At 41.4% G+C, this 27,667-nt stretch overlaps 1 protein-coding gene and 1 long non-coding RNA gene across 5 annotated transcripts in view; one reads left to right on the top strand and one right to left on the bottom strand.

The window, feature by feature from the left end:
- KCND3 (potassium voltage-gated channel subfamily D member 3) overlaps positions 1-27,667 on the top strand; it is a 201,059-nt gene that overhangs the window by 6,551 nt on the left and 166,841 nt on the right. The gene's annotated exons all lie outside the window — the stretch shown is intronic.
- Positions 1,207-7,224, bottom strand: LOC137160296 (uncharacterized). Of its 3 annotated transcripts, XR_010921834.1 has the most exons (5): positions 7,146-7,209; positions 6,635-6,692; positions 6,210-6,325; positions 4,074-4,225; positions 1,207-1,307 (listed from the first exon to the last, which is right to left on the bottom strand). It is a non-coding gene; the product is annotated as an uncharacterized lncRNA (long non-coding RNA). The 3 variants fall into 3 exon arrangements; XR_010921835.1 differs by lacking the exon at positions 1,207-1,307 and having other exon boundaries at positions 2,961-4,225; positions 7,198-7,224; XR_010921833.1 differs by lacking the exon at positions 1,207-1,307 and having other exon boundaries at positions 2,961-4,225.

Genomic DNA, 27,667 nt, shown 5'->3' on the forward strand with positions numbered 1-27,667 from the left:
AGGGAGGTGGTTTCAGAGCATCCCTCCTTCAATGGTTAGAAATGGTCTTCTCATGTCCAGCCTCCATGTGTTCATTGTCGGTACCTCCAAGCAATGTGTTCCTGGTGTGGTGGTTGCCTTTGCCAGGTGCCTCTAGCAGAATCCACTTCTTGTGCTACTGAACATTTAACTCCTGATACAAAGCTCATTCATGAAATAAAGGGGAGTTTTCCATTGATGGCACTGGACTTTGGATCAGATCCTCTGTTATTTGCAGGTGTCAGTGTGGGCTTCTCTCGAGTGGGATGTTACTACTAATAAATCTCAGTTACCGTATTGTAACTCCAGCGGTGTTACTCCAGAGTTAAACCAGGGTAACAGATTCCAAATACACCTGATAAAAATAAACCAAAAATCTGGTCTCATTGAAGAAGGGGCATTAAATGAACCAAAATAAATGATACTTTTGTGGTATTATTTTTCAATCAGGTGCCAGACTTTTGAGAAAGCAAGGATGACTTGCATGCTTATTTGGATGACAAGTGAATCCAAAAAGAAAGATACACAACAGCAGCTTGCATGGAGCAGGGAAGAAAACAAAAGGAATCCAATTATACTGACCCTGCATCCCTCATCCCTCTGCTGTGCTCATCAGCCCTGATTTAACAGAGGTGGATTTTAATTTTTACTCAGGAGGTTTTGTAATGAAAGTGATATTCGTGGGTGCCTCTTAAATCAATCTGAATCACTGAAACAACTATTCAAAATTAATACCAAATCAGCTCCTCACTTGATGCAGAAACACTCTTCACAGGCGGCTGACAGCAACCTCACCTTTTCCCCACCCGTTTGTAAAACATCAATAAAATAAATATTAGTTTTGCCACAACCGTGTCTTTTTAAAAAATGTATTAGATGCTGACCTAGACCGTCCACCTCAACAACGTCAGCGTAGCTCAACCAATGCTGCGGGCACAGTTCTGGCTCCTTAGTATTAGTATTCAGAGACAAGCCTCGTCTTTGGTTCTTGGCTAGCTGGCTTGAGCACTGCAGTGCAATATCCAGGCAGTTTTAGATCTACATTCAGGCAGTTTAATTATAATAAATTGTGTTGTTTTGTGTTATCAGCATGTTGTCATTATTTACTTTTAAGCAGCATTTTATTTTTGATTGGAGACAGACAGCGTGAGTAGAGTACGATTCCAATTTCATGGGATTTTAAATACATCAGAGTCGTTTTCATCCACAAGTCTATTTTTTCAAGTTGAAGTCTCGGGTTTTTTAACTGTTCAGTGAAAACAGCAATATTTTTTTCAAATGCAGAGATCCTGATGGTGCATCAAAATGTTTTATGTTATTGGGATCGAAATGGATACATTGAGTGATTAGTACAGATTAATACATGTCCCAGCCTACATTCTGTTCTATGCTAATAGGGATTTACTCTGTACTCAAACCATGGTATCTTGAAGCTTTGCCTAGACAGAGAATTTTCTAAGTGGCCAATGTGAGTTAGGAGCACAAATCCCACTGGAAAGTCAATGCTTCTAACTCACATGGATGATGTTGGGATTTCCAACCCCCAGCTCCCACTGAAAGTCAGTGGGAGTTAGAGGACTAATGGTCTCAGGCGTCTGAAAATCCTAACCATGGTGGGAGAGTGGAATTGGATGAATACTGCATAATACTTTTTGTGAACATAAAGTGAATTTGCTTCAGTCATGGCTTTTTACTATTTTCCTTTCATTAACATTCAAGTGGATCCACAGAAACCAAATTCTCAAATGATGTGCATGAGGATTCAAGCCAGAAGTGCTTGTGTAATCATGTAGAGCTCAGTTTTAACAAGGTGCTGAGTATTCATTGATATCAGTGAGGATACTCACATGCTTATGATTATAAGGATGATACAGTTATGAGGAATAGTCGAGCATGGATATAGTAAAAGCAAATCATGTCAAACCAACTTCATTTTCCTTTTTGACAGGGTTACTGGCCTAGCGGATGGGGGAGCATTAGTTGTGATATATCTTGATTATAGTGAGGCTTATGGTACAGTCCCACATGGCATTCTCATGAGCAAACTAGGGAAATGTGGTCTGGATGAAATTACTATAAAGGTGGGTGCACAACTGGTTGAAAGACTATACTCTAAGGGTAGATACCAATGGTTTGCTTTCCAACTGAGAGTGTGTATCTAATGGAGTCCTACAGGAGTCAGTCTTGGATCTATGCTGTGCAATATTTTCCATAACTGACTTGGATAATGGAGTGGAGAGTATGCTTATGAAATCTGCAGATGATAGCAAGTGGGGTGGAGTTTCAAGCACTTAAGGACAGGATTAGAGTTCAAAACGACCTTGACTAATTGGAGAATTCAATAAAGACAAGTACAAAATACTTCACTTAGGAAGAAAAAAATCAAATGCATTACTACAAAATAGGGGATAATTAGCTACGTGGTAATCCTACTGAAAAGGGTCTCGGAGACATAGTGGATCACGGAATGAATGAGAGTCAGCAAGGTGATGCAGTTGTGAAAAAGGCTAGTCCATCAGCAGGAGTATGAGGTATTAGGAAAACCTTTTTAACTAGAAGGGTGCTTAAGCTCTGGAAAAGATTTCCAAGAGAAGTTATTGAATCCCCATCACTGGAAGTGTTTGAGAACAGGTTGGACAAACATCTGTCAGGGATGATCTAGGTTTATTTGGCCCTGCCTCAATGCAGCGGACTGGACTTGATGACCTCGAGGTCCCTTCCAGCCCTAACATTTCTATGATCCACATGTTTCAGTGTTTTGCTGAATTGGGGCCAGAGCACTCAGCACATTTCAGGACTGAGCCACTAATCAGGGAACAGAGCGAGAGCATGGGATTTCTCTGAAATTCATGACTCAATAATACAACTTGAGTCTTGCCTGTCAGGTTCCTAATACTTACACACTGACCTGCCTGTGATGAATTCAGAAAGGGAAAAGCTTAAATCATTTATGAAAAAAATTGAACAAATAAAGAGGAGGAAATTACATCCTGCTCACAGATATTCTACAGGCAGAAGAGTAGATTAAATTCATTAGATAAATTTACATGATACAAATTATTCACTCAACAATATGGGAAACTGAATCCTTATGCTTACAATATCCTCTGCTTCTTCTTAAGCATTATGGGTGGCACTTTCAAAAGCAGCCAGTATTGGCCTCTCTCTGCTTCCAGAGTTTCACCGCTTACCTCAATGATAACAGAGGTGGGTCAATGCTGACCATCTTTAAAAAGTCTACCCTTTCTCCACATATGAATGAATTACTGTTTTGAGAAGTGTCATTACCCCTGGGGATTCTGCAAAATTTCACAAAGTTGAGCTGTTCTACCCATGGTCATGAATTTCAGAAGTGTTTAGCAGAATGCAAAGTGGGCTTTTTGAAGATTTTTGGTTTGGAAAAGGAATCTCTCCTTTCATCAAATTTTCAGTTTACTTACCCCAGCTCTTTCTCGACTCCCATTTTTTCTGGCCAAAAATGGGAGTGGATTCCTTATGAAGTTGAGAATGGGACACAGAGCTTTTCATCTCACTATCACACTGGTTTTGAACCAATCCCAGATCAGTGAAGACCTTTCCATTTGATCATTGGAGATTGTCCGTTGGCCTATAATTTGCGGAATGTCAGTCCAGTTCCTGGAGGGTAAGTTTTACACCCCCAATAATTAGATGTTGGCATTAACTGGAACTTATGTTGGCAATTTTAGAAGACCAGCCAAGAATTAAATTTACAATCAGATTGAATTTTCTTTTTCCCCATGAAGGTAGTTCCTTGAAAGCATCTCCTACTATGGTGTTACCTACCCAGAAATGGATACTATACACCCACTGATGGAGCAAAATACCTTGAAAGATTCCTATTGCTTTTTTTTTTTTTGGAAGGGGGGCTCAATACCTATATCAGAGAATGAAAGTCCTAATAATAGCTCGTCAGAAAATGTTGCCATACAACTAGATGACAAAGGTGAGAAACACCCAGAATATTCTGGTTAGAGTTGCCAATAAACAAAATCAATCATTTACGTTAAGAAAAAACTAGGAAATGAAGAACATACATGACGACTGTTCGGCACACGCCAATGGTCTCATCTTATATCACTTCACATTAGTGATGAAAGGCCTGGAATTTCATATTGTTGATATAACCAGCTTGCAGATGGAGTAAGATTTTGTTGTTGTCCGTGTTTCAAGATTGTATCCTACGCATCTATGGGGGAGGTGAGGGAGAGAGTTAGAAAGTTGGCATTTAACCAAATGTCTCAATGAAATGAACAAAATATCAACACAGTGTTCTTCATTTGCTGATGAGTTTTTTATTGCTATTCAACCACAGGGAAGAAATGGAATCAGATTTAAGTAGTATAATAGAATGTTAAATATCTAATGGCAAACTTCTGACAGATGGGCTAGCATAAACTTCTTGAATACTGACCACAATTCCTTTAAAACGCTGCCAGGTATGTGCCTCGCAAATGGAGATTTGTTTGAATTTATTTCTCTGATGGAAAGTAATGGGAACAAAATCTGATTTTAACTGTCATTCACTTTATATAAATTATAGGTAGCTGGAAAAGTAAGGAAAATAGCAAATCATTTATGGATTATTGTTCTTCCTAAGTTCTCTTGGAACCCATTGCCCTTTGGCCCCTGTAATCGTATTGTGTGTGTGTCAGGACTTGAATGAGTATCCTTAAACTGAATTAGAAAAATCATTTTAATATAAATGCCACCTCACACATTTAGCCCACTTGATGGAAAGATGGCTGAGATGTGGACTACTTTCTTTGTAATACCAGTCTCTAAAATTTTATCGCCAGAGCTATTTCCGACACTGCCAAAACTCTAATACCCACAAGCCAAAGAACAGCTTGAATTAGATACAGAGAAAGTCCAAACAAACAAATTGATAGAAAGATATAAAAAACCAATTTTCTTGAGGCATCATTCTTTCGACTCCAGCTTCATCCTATGTGAAATGGACACGCATTGTCTCCCATTAATGGATTTACAGATACTGCTTTTGAAATTGGTTTTTAATTAGAAATTACAAGGAGAAAACGTCATTTTTTTGCTTTACATGAATAAAAACAGTTGTGTCACAATCTGAGTATTTATAGACAACAGCACCTCCAAAATATTGCAATATCTCCACTAGTGCTAAATGTATTTGGATGGGCCTGTTAATTCCACTGGGTTCTTTTCTATTCGACTGGAAATATTGATCTCTCTTGGGGTTTTGTGTGGGTGATTTGTTTGTTGATTTTTTATATATAAATCTTTTTTGATAGATGATAAAGAACAACTTGTCACTTTCTTCTCTTTTAAGAAAGCTGATGTGAATGGTAAATTATGATGAATAGGCTAAATTACAGTATCAGCTAGGATAACGATAATACAGCAATCGTGAAATACCAATGGAAAACTCATCAAATATCTGTTGTAATTGGTTTAACATATTTTACAAAGCTTCTTTATTTTTTGTCTGCACCATTGCAAAGATATGAGAAATTCATATTAATGGTAACATTGCATTTTCACTGCAGACAAAGGGAAATTATTGGTTTGCTTGCTGGATCTGAGCTATTTTTAGTCTCAAAATGATAATTTAATAACACCACTGACCAGTACAAAGTAATTAGTTTACAGAGATCACTTGAAAATAAGGGACACAGTAGTTACTGTCAGTATCAAAATGGAGGGGGGAAACCAATGTTAAAGGCCCTACAACAAATTAGTCATAAATAATTATGCACTGTGGTGTTTCACCGAGATGAAGTCAGGATTGAATTTGAATTGCACAGCATTGACCTCAAGTCTCTATTCACACAAATGGTGAGAATATTTTCCAGGAGACTTGGATCTCCACCACCTTTGGAAATAGGTCTCAGCAGAGGCTAACACTTTCAAGACTGAAGTGACAGCTAATAAAAGTGATTAGAGCACCACTCTGATTGGCCTGGCTTTTGTATTAGAGGGCAGCATGGCATCTTTCCCCATTCTTGGGTGCACATGCACTAAAGCAGAGGCAGATTCTTGCACACTGGCTAAAATTTTCGAAAACACCGAAGTTCCATTAAGGAGCTCAGGTCTCATCATTACCTAGGTCACCTTTGAAAATGGGACTTAAGATGTTAAGTCATGTAAGGTTTAGAAAATCTTACCCCCACCCCCCCCCACCCCCCATCACCTACCTGATTTATTTTGAGCGTAGCCTCCATTGGTCAGGGAGGGTGCCATCCTCAGGGAGGGTGCCTTCCTCAGGTCTCAGCATGTTGCCAACATTCATGATATCAAAGGTATTCACAAACTGGAGGGAATTCAGAGAAGAGCAATAAAGAAGTGATCAGAAGCCCAGGGAATAACTATGAGCCAGGTCCTCAGCTGATGAAAACTGGCATTATTCCCTATTGAATTCAATGAAGCCAATTTACACCAGTTGAGGATTTGATCCTAAGTGAGCTCAACATTTACATTTTAGCTAAGATGTTACATGGCAGCTGCGTGCACACACTGAAGAGACTATTCCCCTCAGAGAAAGACATATTTAGGGTGTTAGGAGGGATATAACTAGGAGGGCTCAGAGAAAATTAAAGAAAAAAAAATAAAGACTGATTACCTGGAAAAACAGACCTTTTAGTCTGTGGAAGAGTCTTCCCAGATGCACCAGATTTGTGCTGTTTCAAATACAAGTCAAAACACTATAAATGTGCTATAGGGAAGTATAACAGAGTCACTGCCTCACTTTCCTCATGGGAGCGTGGGTCTCCTCAAACTCCTGCACACAGGTCAGTTTTGGTGATCTGCATCTCTGGCCATCTCACTAAACAAGTGTAATCCCTTCCAGGGTGAGGGAAGTCCAGCTCAAATGACAAACAAACAAAAGTTTCATCTGCTCTGTGTGCCCCAGGCTACTCTGCAGACCACTGTCTGGGCTACCATTAAGCCCCTCCCTGCTCTGTTATAGGGCACTGGCTCCCAGGCTGCTTTCCCTGCAGGCCCCCTGGAAGTCTACAACTCCCTGCTCTTCACCCTTATTCCCAAGCCATAGAGAGTTCTGTGCTCTTTTAGAAGAGTGCTGCCTTTCAGGGCTTTCTCCGTGGAGACTTTTTTTTCCTAGCAGCTTTCACCTGCTTCCTCTCCCAGAGGATGTCTCCTAGCGCGGCCCTGATAAAGACACACCTTACAGCTTCTCACAGGCGTCTAACATGCGTTCTATAGCTCCTCAGGCTAGCTGATGCCCTTTTATGAGGCTCAGATGTTCATCATGATATCACCTGACCCTATTACTCCCAGACTCTCAGGCTGGGAGGCTGCTAATTATGGCCAGGGTGGGGCTGGCCCCTTTCATCTTAAAGGGGCCAGTCATCGAGTGAGGGGAAGTGTCTTGCACTGACAGGGAGCTGGACAGGGAGCTCAGTTAATGGGTTTATTTATACTTCTAACTATGATTTTAAAAAACCCTTAACCCTAAACTTTGCCCAAAATACTAACTGAATCAGACCTCGGTCCCTGTTTTGAATTGGAGAAGAGTTTGGTTGGCTTATTGTAGCCATTTTGGTCCAGATACTCAACTGGTATAAATCACTGTAATTCTGTTGCCGTCAGCAGAAGCTATGGGGCTGGCAGACTATCGAAAGCTATGGGGCTCTTATAAGTTCCCTTAAAATATTTTAAGATTGTTATCCAGTGTAAGCCTCTTCTTCAAATCTGTGTTACCAAGCCATGTAGAAGTACACTTGGATAGAGTTGCCACAGAATTTTAGTTGGGAACATGATCAGAGGATGTTAGGTTTATTTATCTATTTATTTATTTTTAATGGAGCACAATCATCATAAAGGGAAATATCACACAATAGGACTTGTTTTCTTACTGCCAGTGCAAATACCCTGAGAATGCTCTTTTGTTCATTATTTTGGCAGTCAGAGGAAATGTAGGTTGGTTTTGGCTGCATCTCAGGGCTAACAGGAGGGTTCTGGCAGGGACAATACAGTCCCATGCTGCATGCATCATAGATGAATAGAAGCTGAACAGGAAAAGACCCAGTATTAGGTCATGTATCCATTTGCCCTCCTACCTCTGATTGGTGCAGTGTTCAATACACTATATTTTGCAGTTTAATTCTGAACTCCACTTCCATTCCGAGACTATCTATCTAACTTCTTTCTTCAGTGCTAATCATACTGCTATATGCTTTATTAACTTCACACCATTACTTCTGAGGTACCCCTTGTATCATGGTGTATCAAAGTATTCAGTCACCTTCCCAGAGTAATAAGAAGTGGTATCCCACTCGACAGTATTAGTGATACACAATGTTACCAGTGTGAAAAGTAGGTCCATGTTATATTATGTGTCATATTACCTCACTAAGTATATGTGAGGGACAAGAGGAACGCCAGCCACCAAAGTGCCCAAAGTAACCTCATCCTGACTTTCCGAATCATATTTGTTTCTCCCCTCACAGCAGCGCAAAGAGAAACTTGATGGCCACTAGCCATCCAGCATTCGTTTACTGAAAAGCAACATAGAACTTCTACCTTGTTATTAGAGGACCTCTCCTGGTCTCCAGATCATTTCTTTTTAATGAGTGGAGAAAGCTTACTATGTGCTCCTGGGAACACAACTTATTAAGAAAGGGTCGTGTCAGTGTGTTTGAGCACTTCATGAGCTGAACGTTTGTTAAACTGCCATCCATTTTATTTTTTTCGTCCACAGGATATTTAGAATCACTTTACTCTTATAGCTCTACTTTTATATCAAAAGACAATTTTTATAATCACAGAGAGAGAGAAGAGAGTTATTGGGATAAGAAAGGGACAAAACAGTGAGGCAGATCAGTATGGCACAGGAAACACCATTCCTCCTCTGCTGCTTGAGGATGAGGGGCAGAAAGCGACTTGCTCTGCCCTGAAACAGATCCTGAAGGATTCTGTGGGATTTTTCACTTGGCAATTGTTGTGGGACTCTTGGCATGGTGCATGTCATCTCAGAGATGCACACAGTAAGAGACAGTTTCTGCTCCAAGGAGCTTACAGTCTATATAGGAAACACAAAGAGTAGAAGAGGAAACAGAAGCTGAGAAAGGAAGCGATTTGCCCAGGTTCACACAACAACTCAGTAGCCAGGTCAGGAATAAACTCAGCTATCTTTACTTTTGGTGCAGTGTCCTAGCCACTGAACCAGACTGTTGTCTGTCTCTCACTCTTGCATCAGATCACATTCAGCTGCCAAAGTCCACACCCTTTGAATTTCATGTTAGAGTAACCAAAAAAGACGAAGAGATTTGCAATTTCATTAAAGTCGATGCCATAACAGGATGCTGCAGTTAAAACGATAAAACCCTAGTTGAAAATTAGCAAGAGGCATGCGGGAATTCAACTTGCTGCCTTTCAGAGAAGCTGCATACCAAAATCATACCAAAAAAGTAAGAGGTCTCATTGACTTTCCTCCCAGCTTCAATAAAGCGGTGCCTGAGCGCCTCTCTTTTTAAAATCAGATTCTGTAAGTACAGTATGAAACTCTTCTCCCCCATCACAGTGTGAAGTTGTACAAGGAGGTTTCACGTATCTGCTATTACAGGGGTTCTCAAACTGGGGGTCGGGACCCCTCAAGGAGTATTGATGTTATTACAGGGGCGGAGGGGGCGGAGTTTGTGAGCTGTCAGCCCCTGCGCATGCCGGAGCTGCAGCAATGAGCCCTGCTCATGGCTGATAGCCAGAGCCCTTCAGAGCTGGGTGACCAGACAGAACAATGGCTACTAGCTGAGTGCTCTGACGGCAGTGCCACCCCAGCAGTAGTGCAGAAGTAAGGGTGGCATGACATGCAGGGGTGGGTGGTATGGCATGGGGGGGGGCATCACTTTTTTGGGGGGGTCGTCACAGCCTGAAATATTTTCAAAGAGGCTCCCAGTAAAAAAAATTAGAGAACCCCAGTGCTATTAGGATATGGCTTTGGGTATTAACAGCAGCGACTGAATTTTAAGTTCTAGGAATCCCCCTGATGCAGGTTGACTTTGATGAGAACTGTATTTTACTGTCTCCTGTACCGAGGAAAGCAATAACAATCCCCCTCCAACATGGGCAGCTTCTCAATCTCATTTTCTGAGCACACTTCACTGCTAGGCTGAAGGACAGCCATTGACGAGATGGCCTGCTGCTCTAATATTGGCCTGCCATCTGTGGTAAAATTAAAACACAGAGCAGCTCTAGCTTTTTGCCTTTAGGATTTTGGGAAATCTGGCTGGCATACCTCCTCAATAAGCTCCTGAGAAAGGAGCTTTATCTTTTAAAGAAGCTAAACACTGCAGAATCAAACTACTGGGCTCTGAAACCTACAACATAGGGGCCCTCGTGCAATTAAATGTACAGATCCTGAAACATAGCAGCTCAACTGATTGTTATGGCTCCTAGAGTCAAGTAATAGTAGCTGATGGTTACTCGGTGTATGCCACAGTGGTGGGTCTCATGAGTGTTTCTATTTGATCTCTGGTACAGCTATATCGAGGGGCAATCATGTCATTTTTCTGGAAAAAACTTATGTAACTTCCTGAAATTTGTATTTTGTTAGTATGACTGATTTGGATTCAGCTTTCCTTGTAATACCAGACCCGCACCACAGCTATTGAATAACAAACACATGGTCTAAAATTTTTTAAGTACACTTAGCTTTTTCACCTTTTGCCTCCACTAATTTTTTACATGCTCATAATTTAACTTTTTCCTTAAACCGTAATTTCTCTCTCCAATGGGTGTAGAATTAGGATACAAATTACTGTTCATTTTTTCCTTCTTGACCCATTGATCAAGGCCTCCACACAGCCATTAGATAAAAGCTTTCCATTTTCTACTAGCCTAACCTACATTCTTACTGACAACCTTGAGGTAATGGGTTTTAATTCAGCCAATCATTTGAGCCATCCATTCCCTTGCATTCTGTTTGTACCAAGGAAAATACTTTAAGATCATTTCATTGTACCCATTCTGCTCCGTTTCCCTTGTCACAACATTTGTTGCCATATTAGTAGGCTGTATATTAAGAGGGATATAAAAATGGGCAATTTGAAGACAACACATGGAATCAATAATACATCTCTTGTTCTGGGTTTGTACAGTACCTAGCACAGAGGGGGCCTGGTCCATGACTAGGGCTCCTATGTGTTACAATCATCCTACTATTAATAATAAAAAATAATTTTGTAACTGAATGGAAAGAACCAGGCCAAGTGTCCTTCCAGTCTGCTTTTAGCATAAACTATTTTGTCAAACTAAAATGCCAGGAATCAAGATGTCCTATTTTGTTGCTTTTTGTTACTCTTTTCCTGCCTTGAATTTTAGAATTCACTTTAATTTGAGAATCTTTGGAGTTTGATGGTTTTCTTTTGTTGTTGTTTTGTCTTTTAGTCACAGGATCTTAAGCAAACTGCTCTGAATAAAGCTCCCACTTCTTGCTCACTCTTTAGAGACGAAGCCAGAGTAGGTGGCTGAGGATTTAACAGATTCTGTCACCTTGGTTATTTTATTGTATAAGAGCCTTTTCTTAGTAATCAGTGACTGAACTCAGTGAAAATGGAACTTTAATTTACCACTTAGAGCATGAATCAATGAAGCACTATTGCCAACACATCTCCTTTGTCAGACAATTTCACTTGTTCTGTCGGTACAGAAAGATTTAAAGCCCCATCTCTCAACCAGAATTATACCGGTGAGAGATCCTTTTTGTCGAGCTCAGGGTTAGAGCTCTCCATAATTAATGAAAATTTGAAATCCTTAGCTTCTGGTGTGTACATGTCGGGAAGATACATAACTGCTGTAGACTTCCTGCAAGACTGCGCGAGTGGTGTACAGATGGGCAAGCGGGGTCGGCTCACAGGAGGCAATCACAACTTTTGCTTGGTGCCTTTTTTGCATTCCTGTCTACGTACAGCTGCCCAGCCGTCTGCTCTTCCGTCCAGCTAGCATCCATCATGTAGTAAAAGGAGTGCTAGTGAATCAGAAGCTGTGCTTCAGTTGATGAAGCAAGTTGGCATACCTGATATTCTAGCCTTGGCAAACCGGATTCAAAAGACTCCAGCCCACCTTTAGACATTTTGCACGAGTAGCAGAGATGGCGGAATACCAGAAAAGTTGAATAGGCAAATAAACTACTGAGTGAAAAATGGCAAATCTAATCAAATTGGGTAAAGTTTACCTTTCGACAGAGGGCTAGTACAAGGCCTATGCCCACTTGCATCCCACTTTAGTCCTATTTTATGGAATCATTGGAGCTGAAGATTTACAGAAGCCTTGGGCTGGCCTGAGCAGGAGGGACAGGGAGAGGGGCAAATTTCACCCCAATTAAGTCACTGGTTAGCACTTGACCAGGTCTAACAAGTAGGTAGACTTACCCAGGAGGAAGTCTCATGTTAAAGCCCTCCCAGGAGATGAAATACGTCACATGTCCATGGTGCATGGACAGGAGACAACTCTGCTCTGCACTACTAAATGGACATTATGTGAGAAAGAAGGTATGGCACACTTCAAGAAATAGAGGAACCGAGGCTACGGCTACACTGACGATGGCAAAGTCGCCGCCGTCAGATCGATTTCTCTGGATCGACTGAGCGGTCAGTGAAGACCCGCTCAGTCGATCCAGAAATCGATGTACTAAGACCACCTTCGCAAGTGGCGTAGCACTGCATCGACGGGAACGCGGTTCCCGACAGCGCACTGCTGTAAAGACTGCACGCAGAAGAGGAGCAGGGAGGTCGACGGGAGTTACGCAAGTTTTTTGCGTAGCTTGCGTAACTCACGTCGACTGCCGCCAAATCTCGGAGGTAAGTGTAGACAGGGTCTGAGTTTCAAATGCCGGATCCAGGAGGCCTGGCTGTTTTCTTAGCATTCTCTGATCCTTCCAAACCCCTTTAAATTGCATTCTTGCCCCAGGTGCTCCATTGTATTCCGCTCACCACTACTAATTGAAAGGAAAATGAGTTCCTCCAGATTATCTTTTCTCCCAGTGCTGGTGTTATATACAGTGACATTGGAAGAGGAAAGCCCCAGGCTTTCACTAAAAGAGTTCAAATTCCTCCTCCTGCAGCAATGACTCTGGTCCGCATCCAGTAATGATTCTGAACCTCGTCCAGATTTAGTACACAGATTAAGCTGGAACATTTGAAGATTTCTGCTTCAATAAGTGTCTGCAGAGACCGCAAGCCAGGGCTTCTATATTGGTACATCCCTGCATGTCTGTCAGTAACCCTGACCTTACTTTTGTGAGCTTGGAAGATATTTCAGCCCAGGTGCCAATTTAAAGGTCTCTGGGAATTGCCTGAGGAAAATTTGACAGCCATGCCATATAGTGGTAGATTTATTGTGAAGAAAGATATAATCCTTTGAGTCAGACATTTAAATCTCTGCCCTCTAAGATCTGGATTGTTAAATACCTGTACATATGCTAGGTAGGAAGGGGGGGGGGGGGGAGAAAGGATCCCAGACTGCAGGCATTAAAAGAAAGGCCTTTGCACCTTAAAATTGCCTTCTACATTCTAACTCTTTGGCAGGGCTCAGGGTTGATTTGGGTGGGGATAGGAGGTGATTGCCAACAAGCAGGGAAAAATCCTGGTGTATACATAAAGAACAACTACAAATATTGGGATTAATGTTAAAATTTAGTATCCAGGACGCTAGTGGAAGAGATAAGTTCAGTCTTCAAAAGTGTGTGTTCACATCTGTGCATGCAGTCACATTTAACCAGTGAGGTGTGCATAAGTGTGTAAACAGCTGGTTTGCACAAGTAAATATGGGCTTGTGCATTCATAATTTTTGCACATGAAAATTTGGCACCTAAATTTTGGATATTAATTGGAATCTCTGCAGCTTTTCTGGTTCAACCATCACCATAACCATTGTGTTTTCTTCTAGAATTCAATTGACAGCTTTGTTAGCACTTGGAATTTCACCGCTGTGAATAACCATCTCATAGAGGCTGATTCTGCTCTCCTAACTCCATTGTAAATCAGGAGTAACTCCACTAGAGTCAATGAAATTACACCAGCATAAAACTGACATAACTGATAGCTGAATCTGGTCCCTGGGTCTGGTCAGGGTTCACCAAGTGCAATCTTTGAACAATCAGCCTTTTAATATGGGACGCATATGGTGAAACATTATTGAGGGTAAAATTCTTATGAGTATGGGTGCCTTCTGAACACAACCTACATGGAGATATAGCTCATTCTTCATTAATATCAGTGCTTTTCTCAGCTGTCCTGTAAATGGCACACATTTCTAATTCTGGCTCCAAGACGCATTATTTTATTAAGGCACTTTACAAACCTTTTGTGAAGAATTTTGTGCATCGCCATTGCTATCCACTCCAAGCACTCGGAACAATGTGGGTAGACAATGCCTGTACTACCTATAGTCACTTGGCTACGCTATAAATTAAGTCAACCATTAAATGACCAGAAAGAGAGAGACAAGGCTGTTATCTGAGTCTGCTTGCATGATGAATGCTTTATCTATAACGTGACACACTTACGAAGAAGAATGTCAGTAACCCAAATCCCTACAGAAAAAGATGTGCGGAAATTTGTAGGAAACGTGCATTGTTAATTCACCATCTCCCGCAGAGAGGCAATTCCAATGAACCTGTAGGCAAACAGTCCTATTCAATGATCATCACAACTGCACATAGAAAGCAGATACACAAGGACATTTTGCAGCTGTTATACTGTTATAATTAGTTAACTTGTTTATTGTATAATACAGGACATCTCACATTCTAACACAACTGAGTGCCAATGCTATCTTGCCACATAATCACATGGTAATAGGGATTAACGGATGCATTCACTCTAGGAACTGGAACACTCTAGGAATGGGGCAAGCTGCTTTATGTTACCTTGCCTTCTGTAACTGCACTGATGACCCTTCATCCGCCTTAAGCAACATTGCCAGGATTGTGCTGACAGCATCTCTCTCTCTAGGGATAAGACACAGAATCCCTTCAAAACATGAGTATTTTGTAGGAAAAAGAATCTGCCAGCTCCTGGCCCTGTGGGAGATGTCCCTCTCCCACGAACTGCTATGAAGGTTGAGGTGTCACAGGGCTGAGAGGTAGTAAAATTCAGCAGATGGCACATTCAGCCAGCAGGTGCTGTCTCCTCAACTCAATCCTACCTCTAGGGAGGGATATAAAGATAGGTGCAACAGACTAACTGGATCCCTTTTCCTTTGTGCTAACTATCACTCTGATCAATGCAAAAAGTGCGTATCCCTGCTGCGTAGGAGGGATAATAATGGTAACTTTGCTCTTCCGCAGTACCTTTCAGCTGAGAATGTTAAAAGTACTTTACAAAAATTTGGTAGCGAGCCCGCTGAAATTACTTGCTCAAACTCTCAAATCCAATCTTGATTTAAGTTCAGCCTGGAATCAAACTGCCCATCAAAGTTTTCTGCAAAGCTCTGCATTCGACCTGGACATCTGCAAACAGGCAGCTGTGCTGGCTCCAAGTTTACACTGAGCTCAGTGGGAAACGTTGCATGGGAAAAATTATGTTGCATGCCCTATTCCTAGTACTGGTGACTCAGAATCAAATGTCAACTTGTGAAAATATACAGGAAACCACCGAGCCCAAACTTTGCCAAACTGTGAACTACGAAAATCATATATGGAAAAACCGATGTATTGAAACCGAGACTTTCTTGACCTATCCATGTAAACGAATGTTGTTACATCTACCTCAAACCAAGATTGAGAGTGTTCTACTCATAATTCCACTACAATAGTACTACCTCCATTCTGCCCTTGGGGAAACTGAGATCCACACAGTGGGAGTGACTTATCTAAGGTCAGAGAGTCAGCGGTTGTGCCATGAATTGAATCCAAGAGGTGTCTGCTCCAATGGCCTACTTCCTCCCGGACCATGCTTTTATTAGTATTGAAAGTAATATTTTTTTGCAAAGAAACTGATCTCTGATTACTGATAAAATAGCAGAAAAATCTCTCAGTATCAGTAAAATGAATAATAGGGAAGGGGATTTTTGCACTGATCTACAATTTTTTGCTTTAAAAGAAAACTGCCAAAATGATTTAGTAAAATACAAACAGAAATTGATACCTTCTCATGAACTGATTTATAAGTCAATAATGAAGTGCTGTAATTAATGCGTGTTCAGTAGCATAAGGCCAGGAAGACTATATATCATCAGGTTTTGCCAAAAAATTGTTATTCAAATAAGGCTTCAGATGGGACCTTTTCTGTTGGGTTTAGTGAACCGTTGAAGCAGTTGTATCCAGTTCAGATCTCCTTAATCTATGCGTTGTTTAAACATTTCTCGCACTTCACTGGTCACAATTTGTACTAAGGTTCCATTTATAAATAGTTTATACATTAATAAATGATTAAGGGATATTCTCATAAAGAGGCAATCAGTTGTTTTAATTTGTTAATGATTGGTTAAAACCATGGCTTATAACCTTCTATCGGTGCATTTATAACCGTCTACAACACATTACTCAGGTCTGTAACATGCTTATAATAATTTATTACCTTTTATACAAATATTTATACATAGAACCTTCATCTATAATCTGAACTCAATAGGAAAGATTCTGCCATACTGTACACTATGTATTTCCATTTTCAAGGCTGGGCCCTTAGGGTCCTAAGTTATTTGGCACTTATGAAATTTTTACCCATTTACTCAGAATACATCCACTCTGCAGTAAATGATCACACAAAAATATAAAATGAAGCAAAGGAATAATCAGTCCATTTAAAAAAAATATTCTAACATTTTGGGCTGTTGTCTCCTAATCATTTTAGTGTGTTCTTCAATTTGCCATTTTGTGATAAAATTTGGTCTCCAGCAGTATCTTGGCTAAAAAATGTATCCAAACACTTTGCATAATGCTGTGTGATCACATAGACCATTTTGCAATCCAGGATAGAATGCACCCTACAGATCTTTATAAAGTCTTCTTTCTAACCATCTTTTAAACACAATATTGTGTTCTAGTCTATCAAAGGCTAGGTTCAATCAATAAAAAAAAATAAAAAAATAGTGCTGTCATATTAGTGTGTGCCAAGAGATTCTAGCATCTCATCTACTTCTGCAGCTGTTGAGGTGATAAATCCAAACAGATTACATGTAATCATGTCGGTGTGCAGATATTTGAATATATCTATTCATTTTACAGTTCATCAGCAACCATTCATATCAAACTGTATGAAATACAATTTTTTCCATTATTTCTTCCACTCCTCTCTCCATGACAATGAAACCTGCGCTCAAGGTCACCCCAACTTTTACTGGCCTAAACTTTATGTTCAAGTTTCCCCCCTTCATCCATACCTGCTATTGTCAGCTTCTAAAATATATACTAAAATGCAGGGGCCTTACAAAATGGAAAATCAATTAACACAAGCAGTCAAGGTAGAACTGTTAAATGTCTATTTTTCATGGGAAATTTTGAAAAATATTTATGTTGTGGTTTTCTAAGACAGTTTTTTGTAATTTTTTTTTGATTGACAAAAAAAGCAATTATACTGAAACCTCAGTATTTCTACTCACAAATTTTTGGATTATTCTATTTCCTGTTTATTTCATAATCTAAATGTGTTGGATGTTCTAAAATGAAAGTTTTCTGTGCAAACATTTTGCGGAAAATTTTCTGCCACTTTTTTGGCAAAAAGTTGTTTAGATGAAAACATTTCACCTGCCCCTAGTCAGAAGGCTCTGGATGTTGACTATAAGAGTATCATCCTTTCCCCCCTTCCCCATAGTGCCCACAGTATCCAGTGACTTGTGAATGAAGCCTGAGCTATGCAGAATGTCTGTGTATATTACACTTATCTAGGAATGAGAGCTTATGGTTTGGATTTGGTTTTTGGCTTGCTTGTTGACTGTTAGTCTGCTGGAGGTAGGTGCTAAAACAAGGCCAGCTCAGTCTTATGTACCTGATAAATGTTAATTATTTCTGCAAGTACATTAGGGGAAAAGGACTAACTTTTAAGGCTGAGATTTTCAAAGGAGGCTAAGGGATTCATGTGAGAGAGTTGGGCACCAATCTCCTTTCATTGTCTTCGAATATCATAGTCTAGATATCAGATCTCTAGGCCACTGTCAGAAGACAGGATACGGACCTAGATGGATCATTGCTCTGACTTAGTATCGCCATTCTTATATTTGGGGGCAGAAACATTAGCAAAGCTAAAAACATCCCTGAACCACGCTGAATGGAACCAGGTCTTACATCTGTTCAGCTCTGGGAAGCCAGCGATGACTGGGCTTACCTAAATAAACACACGTGTGAGATCTTCCTCCTTCTTGCTCCATGGAAGTCTTACTTTGCATCTCTCTTTAGCTTTTTGTGTTCCAGTTAATCAAGGAATGCTTTGTGGATTTGCTTACTTTTTCCATCTCAGTCACTGTTCCAGGCTTAGTGGAGTATATGCTGATAGATCAGAAGCACCAACAGATATGTGGCTGTTCCAGTTAGCACTCCCCCACCTTCTTTCATATCAGTTGGTGTTTAGAGATGGATTGATTTGCAGATTAAGAGAAGACAGAAGCCAATGCCCCAATAGCATGGTTCTGCAGACAGCACTGGAGTTACACTGGTAGTTAATTTGGCCCAGACTCTTTAAGACCGGTCATTTTGTGTAGTTTCACTAGGTATTCCATTCTTTTAGATGGTCAAAAATATCTAGATAAGTGAGGTTTGTCCCTGGTAAATAACACTTGACACTCTCCATAGTAGCAGATGGTGAATAGACATCATTGGTTAGTTAGAATCAAGGAAAAAGCTAAAGAGAGATGCAAAGTAAGACTTCCATGGAGCAAGGAGGAGGAAGATATTGCATGTGTGTGATTTAAATAATAAGCTTCTCTTACTTTCTCTGTAAGGTAGGATGGAATCTGACTTTCAGTAGCACTACAGCGATTCATACCAGCTGAGCACCTGGTCTGTTATGTTTGTGGGCACAGACCAGGAATAATAAATGAGCTTCTCATGGCACTTTACCTGGATAACACGGAAACAAGACCAACAGCAGGCGCAGCTGCTCTGGGTTTGTGTTGTTCATGATACAAGCAGCTATAACAAGCTTTTGGGTCCTCCCCTAAAAAGCTAGGAGTAGTGATCTAAGGAAACATTTATTTATCAGGGATGAGTTGATCAGGAAATTAGATCCATTCAGCAAGGTCAGGAAATGTTGTGCAAATCAGGACAGAGAACAACCCCACTGCATGATGCAGAACATAAATAGCCAATGTTGCTCTTTTCATTACTTTGGACAGTATTGCTAAGCATGCTGACTGCAGGATGACTGAATGTCCTGAATGCATAAACAACCTGTGTCAACTGGCTGAGGACTTCCACTTCTATTGCCATCGTTGTGGCTTGAGTTGAGCGCCCCTAGACTTTAAAACACTAAAAGGCAGAGGGTAGTAAGTGACTGAGCTAGATTCTTGGCCAGTGTAAATTTGAGCCTCTCAGTGAAGTCAAACTGATTTGCACCAGTTGAGGATCTGGCCCATTTTTTACCAGGTTGAAAACGTGGTTTCGCATCTTAACCATGTAAGTATTGGACACAGCCAGCATGAATTTCCTGTCACCCCACCCTGTGTAAACTGGGGGCAACTCTGAATCAGTCATTGTCTAAGAACAGTGTTAAGTTTGAGTGGGACGTGACTCAAGCCCATCAGGGACTGTTTTATCCTCCTGACTTCTAGGGAGATTTAATCATTTTTGTTTCAACACCACTGAGTATTTAACGGATGATCTCCTTGGCGAATGAATCAGATTTGCTTAATGTAGAAGTATTTGCCTCTAGGTCAGTTTGTTCCTCTATGTCTTTCCTTTTTTTTTTTTTACTCTAGCTAAACATTATCAAGGTGAATAAACTTAATTTTTGGCCCGAGAAATCAAGGTGGTTTGTTTTAATACCCCCCTTGTATAAAATCCAATTCATCAAAGGCTGTGAAAAAGCCTCGTTCCCAAACCTCTCCTCCTGATAATGGCAGCGGAAAAATCCACACACGAGAGAGCCCTACTCAAAGGGACAGCATGTGTTTATCATATTATCTGTTGAGCAACATGTTCTAGAGGTATGACTAATATAATGTCCTTGGAGATCTTTCATTATGCTGTTTATTCACATATCCACCACGACACCTGGTTTGCAAATTATTCAGAAGACATTTTTATAGATTCTTAATTTTTTTTTTTTTTTTTTAAACTGGTAGATGCATAATTTCTTAGCTTCCGTGTTCTACCCACTCCCGTTCAAGTACCAGATATCTTGTGGGCAGCACTCCCATCAGTTCCTGAAAACATTTGGCCACACTAATATGTGCATTGGATAAAATTCATGCCTTAGGGAAGGATTTTCTATCCATTTCCCCGCTTTATTCCCACATCAGTCAAACACAGAAAAAACCTACATGATCTTTAGGAACAGAGGCCCCAGTTCAGGAAAGCACTTAAGAATGTGCTTAAATACTGCTCTGAATAGTGATCCTTTCCTAAATCAGGGGCAGAACAATTCATAACGAATAACTTGTATGATGAATTTTACTTATTTTTGTTTGCAGAACAGTCAGATAAAATTGCAGAAGTCCAATTAATTTTTCCAAGTTTTTTGGCAGATTTTTTTTTCCAGTCACTAATCACTCTGCAGAGTATTCACAGTTTATTGCAAATATTTGAAAGGTGCTCTGTACTGATTACTCACTTACCCTGGATGGATGACACAGTTATGTTTCTATGCTTGAACTTGGATGACTTACCCAACTTTCATTTTAAATTGCACAGTTACGTGTACATTTCCAAGGGCCAAATTTTCAGCTGCTGGACACCGGTCAAGCTTCACTGATGCTGATTTACACCAATTGTGAATCTGGCCCCAAATGTGCAATTCAAAATGTTCACTGTTCAGCATGCAGGTAAAAAATGAGCTTTTGTGGTTCTGAACCTGCAAGGTGTGGAGTGTTCCTGCTACCCATTAAAAGGTCTCCGTTCAGGAAAGCATCCCTTTTCACACCAACACAAGCATGTTCTTGAGTACTGGCCTGAATCAAGGCCAGAGTCAGGGGAAATTGAAAGCCTTCAGGAATGTACAGCAGTGTTCAGTACCTTGCAGCAGTGAGCCATGGGGTCAATGTAACAATTTGATCTTCTCTGCTTTTCACAAGTATTCTTGCTAGTTTGCTAGAACAGTAGGGGGAAGTGAAGACACTCAAATTTTTGCAATGACGGGGGCACACAGTGAAGATGACTGTTTAAAAATTTGAATTTACAGATCTCTCTCTCTCTCTCAGACTGTGTAATATTTGCCCAGTTCTGCTCAAAGTACTTGCAAGTGCCGGGAAGGGAGAGGAGCGGAAGAGTCTAAATTGATAGGAGAAGAGAGATTTTTCTTGTAAAATGACCAGGCATTTTATGGACATGTCATTTCAGCTGGCCATTTGTCGGAGCTGAACTGCTCTCTGCTATTCAGAGATCATAATGTGCACCATTATCTATTTAGGGAGTGGACAAAATCCATCTTTGGAATTTAAAAACAATCTGCCTAATCATTGTTCCCTAGCTACTTTTTACCTTGGATCTATCATTGGGTGATGAAATAGCACAAGATGAGTGGCAATTTTAAGCAATTACAAGTGAGATGTATACTAGAAAGACTGGAGACCATAACAAAAACTTTTTCAGCATAGAAATAAGTGGCTTTAATTTCCCCTTTGTGAAGACTACATAGAACTTCAATTGAAGAAAAGAAACTAAGTTAAGTAAGCTGAAGACACAGGCAACTGGCCAGGACATAGATTGGACTCAAAGGACATTTTAAACCTGCTGTGTGAAGCGCTAAACTTCAGTGACTGCATTATGTGCACTCTCAGCCTGGGCCCTTCCTGTATGGAGCCAGGAGTAGGGGTAGCGGGAGTGAATGATGTCCCCGTAGGCTGTGTGTCTGATGTGATCAGCAATAGGAACCCATCACACTGCTATCCGGGGTAAAACAAGCATAAAACAAGATTCAGGGCCTGACTCATTGTGCAGTTATTCCATCAGTGCGAAGCGAAGTTAAAACACTGCCATTCAGAGCGGGTACTGTGTTATGTCTCCTATGCACCACACACAAGGCCCTGAGCAATGGAAAACCAAGCCCATTAAGTGCAGGGTGAGCTGTAGGGCTGTCCAATAAGTGACTGAGATTGCTGAATAATAATGCATTGATCTGAATGTAACCCTGCAAACTTACTGTCAAACACACCCAAGTTCTTCTTACTGGCTAGAGTTCCAGCTTCAGTTGATCTTTTCAAATCTGTCTAAGAACGGGTTTGGCTGAAAGAGCAAATGTTCATGGCATGGCTGTAAATATGGCAATGATCTCGAAACCTCTGATTGCCAGAAGCTGGGACTGGAGAACAGGGGATGATCACTCGATAATTGTCCTGTTATATTCACTCCCTCTGAAGCACGTGGCACCAGCCACTGTTGAAAGATAGGATACTGGGCTAGATGGACCATTGGTCTGACCCAGTATGGCCATCCTTGTGTTGTTATATTCATTAAGGCTGTGTCTTTTGTGACATTTCTATGCCAGCAAAAGCCCTAGCACTGACAGTTAGAGCAGCATAAAAGTGCTTTTGCCAGCATAACTTATTTCACACTCCCACTCAGTATAAACTATACTGCCGAAAGCTTTGTGTTTTTTGAGATCGACTGCATCTGCACGAGGAGGGCTTCCCCCACAGATCAGCAAAATAGAGACCAACATTTACTTAATGCATGTTTAAAAGGGGCCTGCGTTCCTTAATGAAAGGCGCTATTTCAGTTCAAAGCTATTAATACTATTAATAATATACATGTACATGGGAAATTAGATGAAAAAGACCAATCAAAAGTGCTAGCTCCTTACAGACTTGGAAGGGACAAAAGATTCTTTTCTCTTCCATTCCGTGGGCCATATTGTCATCTCAGTTACATATTCCAAGGGCCCAGCTCACTCCACACTCAGCTCCAGCCCAGGTCATCACAGCTGCTGCCTGTCTGGCTGGTGGGGACAATGTGTCAAGTACAAGCCCCAGCCTGGCCCAGCCTACAGTGTCCCCCACAGCCCCGGGAAGACAAGAAGAGTGCTGGCTGGCAAGGAGCTGTGAAAAGTTGGATGGGGGGGAAACCAAGGTCTTGGGGCGGGGGGTGGGGGGAACTGCAAGCGACTCCTCTGCCAGTGGAGAATCAGTGTAATGAACTTCCTTCTGCCACGGCATGTTCTGCCTCTCCTGACATCAGGAAAGGGGAAATTTATCGCAGGAGGTATTGGAGCCAGCAGCTGAATGACACACACACAGAATTCCCTGTGGGAATCTCTGGACTCTTACCTGGCGCAAAGTGACCTTGGTGGACCGGGAAACGCAGCTCTCAAAATTCACAGCAACAACGAGGCAGCAACTAGAGATCAGGGAAGGGCGTACAGTCGAGCCAGGCAGAATAAAGGGACAATCTGCCGGCTGATCTGTAGAATGAGTAGGCTTGAGAGGTGAGGATTAACACAGGGTTTAGGGAAATGCTAAGCAAAATATGGGTACAAAGTTAAAGGAGAAATAGCAAAATATGGTTCATTTGGTTAAAGGAGAAATAGTAACTGCAGCTGGTTCTCCTTAATAAGCTGCTGCTGTCTGCCTGGATTTTGAAAGCATTCTACTCAGAGATGCTGAGCATTATGCAGTCCTCATTATTTATAACGAGAGACATTTCCTCAGACGAGCTCTCTGTTCTCCAGGAGTCTCACCCTTTCCCCTGGTTTTTGGCTCCACACTTGACGTCAGAATCCCACTCCCATGTGGCATCACATTTGCAGATGTCAGAGAGGGGTCATTTGTGGTGACACAAAGATGTTTTTGATGTCAGGTGGGGAAAAAGCAGCAGAAGCCACCTGAAGGAACAAAGAGCCTGCTGCAGGCAAATAATTTACTGTTCTAAATAAATGAGAGGTGACAAATCCTCAACATATCAGCAGAAGCGTCACTAAATGGAAGGCATTGCAAAGTTTTCTGTGAGGCAATCATGGCTTTTTAAAGGCATTTATCTGAAACATCTGAGAGGAGGGTGGCTTTGAAATTCAAGATAGCAATAGAATTCTTCATTTTTTAAATAGCTTTTCATGTGTGCCCTGCTTCCTCCCTGAATGGGGAATCAAGTCACTTTAAACAAGAGAAAAGGAAGACTTGGGAAACAACCCCCCCAATGTAAGACTGCAAATGCTTATAAAAGATAGTCTGCTTGCTGTGTTAAACAGGCCAGGCAATCCAATCAATAGGGTGCAGCTATTTATAGCATGAGTCCAAGAGAAACTTAATTATCATCAAAAGGAGCTCTTTAATACCATGCTAGTCTAAGATGCAATCTTTTTTTCCTCCTTCCCGCTAGAAATTCGTCAGTCAGCAAGGGTTTCCGACATGGATGGCTATGAAAAACAAGGAATCATAGGCCTGAGATCTAAAAAACTGGAGAAAAAAAGGGGGAAAAGCCCTCATGGACAATGGGATTCTAAAAAGGGAGCTACCACTGTCTGGGGAGAATTCATTTCTCTTAAGAAAGAAGAGCTAGGGAACCTCTAGAAAGCCAGTTCTAAGAAAAATCAGCGGGGTAACTGAAGCAGATGTATTTAAAAACAGCCAAAAAACCCCACCAAAACCCCAACCCACAAGAAACAAACTAGTTGAACAGCTTGCAAAGTGAGACATTCAAGTATGAGAAGATCTAGGCTGCAGTCCTTGTCTACTGGTCCCGAACACGTGTGAATAACTTTCCTGAAGTGCGTAGCCTCATGGGGACCCGTGGGACTGCTCACATAAGCCAAGTAATTCCATTTGAAGGTCTGGGGCCTAAGGCAAAGATCTGAATATGCCTCATAGAGCTGGTCAGGATGTGATTTTTTTCCCTTGTAAAAGATTTCAAAGAATATGAATATTTTCTTGGTCTAGAAACTGAGAACCCAAAATAGTCTCATTTCCAGTCACCAATATACCAAAAAAAGTTTGAATTTTCACTAAACAGAAATTTATGGAAGTTTCCCCCCCCCCACTAAAAAGCCATTTTTCATCCAAAAGCCCATCACTTTCTATGAATAATTTTCAACCATCTACACTTCTGAATACTCTGAAAACATGGAAGCAACTTCCAAAGTGCAGCATTAAAGAGAAGTAGAGCCCTGCAAATCCACGGATATCCGCACATCATTTTTGTGGCTCAGATGGGGACACAAATTGTTTATCCACACAGGGCTCTCAAGGTAAGTCTTTGCAGGATCAGGGCTTTAAGGTGGCTAGTTCTAGCATTTCATAAACAAGATTTCCTTTTCTTTAGCTCTTCCATTTTGCTTTGCTTTCCTTTTCCCCTCCTACTCTTCCTCTTTAATCCATTTGGTAGATGTAACTAGGATAGTTAATATTTATGAAACAAACATTTTTTTCTCTGCTATATCAAGGCTATTGTTTGTTCTGAACAGTTTTTCTCTTCTGAGATGCTTAGCCTGAGTGTCTCTATATTGCTCTCAAACCAGGAAAGGAAAATATTCTGAAACAGAAGAAACAAAACAGCAGACAGCTTGCTGAGTTTGCTATCTTCTCTGTGCATTGCACTGGAATCCACAGATTACCCTGATGAGTTCAAACTGGCAACAATTTGCTGCCCATGTGATTGTAACTGTTTATAAGAGAATAACTTGTGTTGCAGTTGTGTACTGTAGAATTAGAGGTGGTGGTTGGTCCTGGGGTCAAGGAGTTCAGTTCCAAGCTCTTCCAGACTCCATAGCTATGTCTCCACTTATGGTGGCATAGAGTACTGCATGCCCCCTTAGCATGGGTATAAATACCAGTATAGAGGGTGAGACCCTGCTTAGGTGAGTACAGACCAGTGCCAGAACCTTCGGATAGGTACCCTACGCAGCTCTCAACACATCCAAGCCGGGCCTCCTTCTCTTCTCTTCTCTTCTCTTTTTTTTTTTTTTTTTTTAATTTTATTTTAAAGTGGTGTAGTGTCCTGGTGCCTTCCTGCTGCAGGAACTTTTCCCTGCTGCAGGGAAAGTCTCTGGCAGGGAGGAGGAAGGGGGGGGGGGGGGGGAAGAGCTGGCTTTGGCCGTCGGCTGCGGTAGTGAAAGGCTCTGGCTGTGGGGAGCTGCCAAATCTTTTCACCGCTGCCTCCCCTCTTGCCTACAATGGCTGTTAGCACACTGCAATGTGGACACAGCCTGCTGTTCACGAAGGTGTGTAGCTTAATTACCCTGCATGCCACCACAGGGGAAGACAAGACCCATGTTTGACCCTGGACAAGTCATGCAGGGATCTGCAAAGGCGCCTATGGGAATTTCTTTGGGAGTTGGGTGTTTAACTCCCTTGGGAACTTTGAAAATCCAATCTTCAGTCTCCCTGTGTCTCAGTTCCCGGTCTACAAAATGAGGAGAGAAGAATAACCCTTCCTTTCTCCCACACTCCGTCTGTCTTGTGCAAGAATCACTTTGCCTACCCCTGCAGTGCATCCAGGTGAAGCTCAGCAAATATTTAACAGCAAAACCACACCACGCGTTTGGCACAGGATGCACCATGTCCAGTTTAAGTGACAGGCGGAATGTAGTGAAGCAAAATGTTGTTACTTGCAGTGCTCTTCCACTCTGAGAAGGGAATGTGTTAAAAATGGTGCCAGGGGCCTCCTGTGTTTGTGGACTGTCAGATGTGCTCAGTTTATAAGTAAAACTTTTGTCTTTCCTTTTTGGTAACGGCCATCTTTACAAACTCCCTGGGGATCTGAGAGTTCGTGTTCCTTCTCTTCCCATGCACCACGGCTAGTAATGACCAGACAGGTCTCATTCAAATGACAGCACTGCTGGCATTACCAAACATCTAACACCACGACACACTGTGGGTGGAGGCAGTGGGGACGTTTATTAGAACTAGCTCAGAGGGAAAAGTGTCAGACTGAGTCATCAGCGCCACTTCCTCCTCTATCACAGGGCCCCTAACCCCGAGCTATGCACAGAGGGACGTCGTAGTTGTCAGACTCGATCAGACTGATGGCCCATTATTACGATCGTCATTATTTATGTTGTGGCAGCATCCAGCAGCCTCAGTCCTGAATTGTGGTCCCGTTGTGCTAAGTGCTATACAAACGCACAACAAAAAGCTAGGATTTCACCCATAACACAAGAGACAAGTGGATACAGTGAGACAAGGGAGCAGAAGGAAAGAATGTGACCATATTGGTCAATCTAGTCCACTATTCTGTCGGATTTCGGATAACACCCGCTGCTTCAGCAGAAGATGCAAGAAACTCGCAATGAGCGGAGATGGTATCTATCCCAGGGCAAGTTTCTTCGTAGCTCGCATTTGTTAAAGGTTGGCTTATGCCACATACGTGGGTTTAGATCCCTTCCAATGCTCTTGTTTTATTTGTACTATTATAACGCCGTATGTTCTCATTATCCACATTGTATATCACCACATGCACACAAGTGTTTATGGACTGTTCTCATGCCCTTCCTTTCAGCAGATGGCACTAAGATGGGCAATTTAGTGAAGCTAATGAAACCCTGGCTTCCTGTCACCTTAGGGGAAAAAAGAAATCTAATGAGAGAAACTTTCTCCCTTATTGGAATTCAGGTGG

Source organism: Emydura macquarii, unplaced genomic scaffold, assembly GCF_026122565.2.
Source record: "Emydura macquarii macquarii isolate MOO-44397 ecotype Brisbane River unplaced genomic scaffold, CSIRO-AGI_Emac_v2 contig_2184, whole genome shotgun sequence".
Taxonomy (NCBI): domain Eukaryota; kingdom Metazoa; phylum Chordata; order Testudines; family Chelidae; genus Emydura; species Emydura macquarii.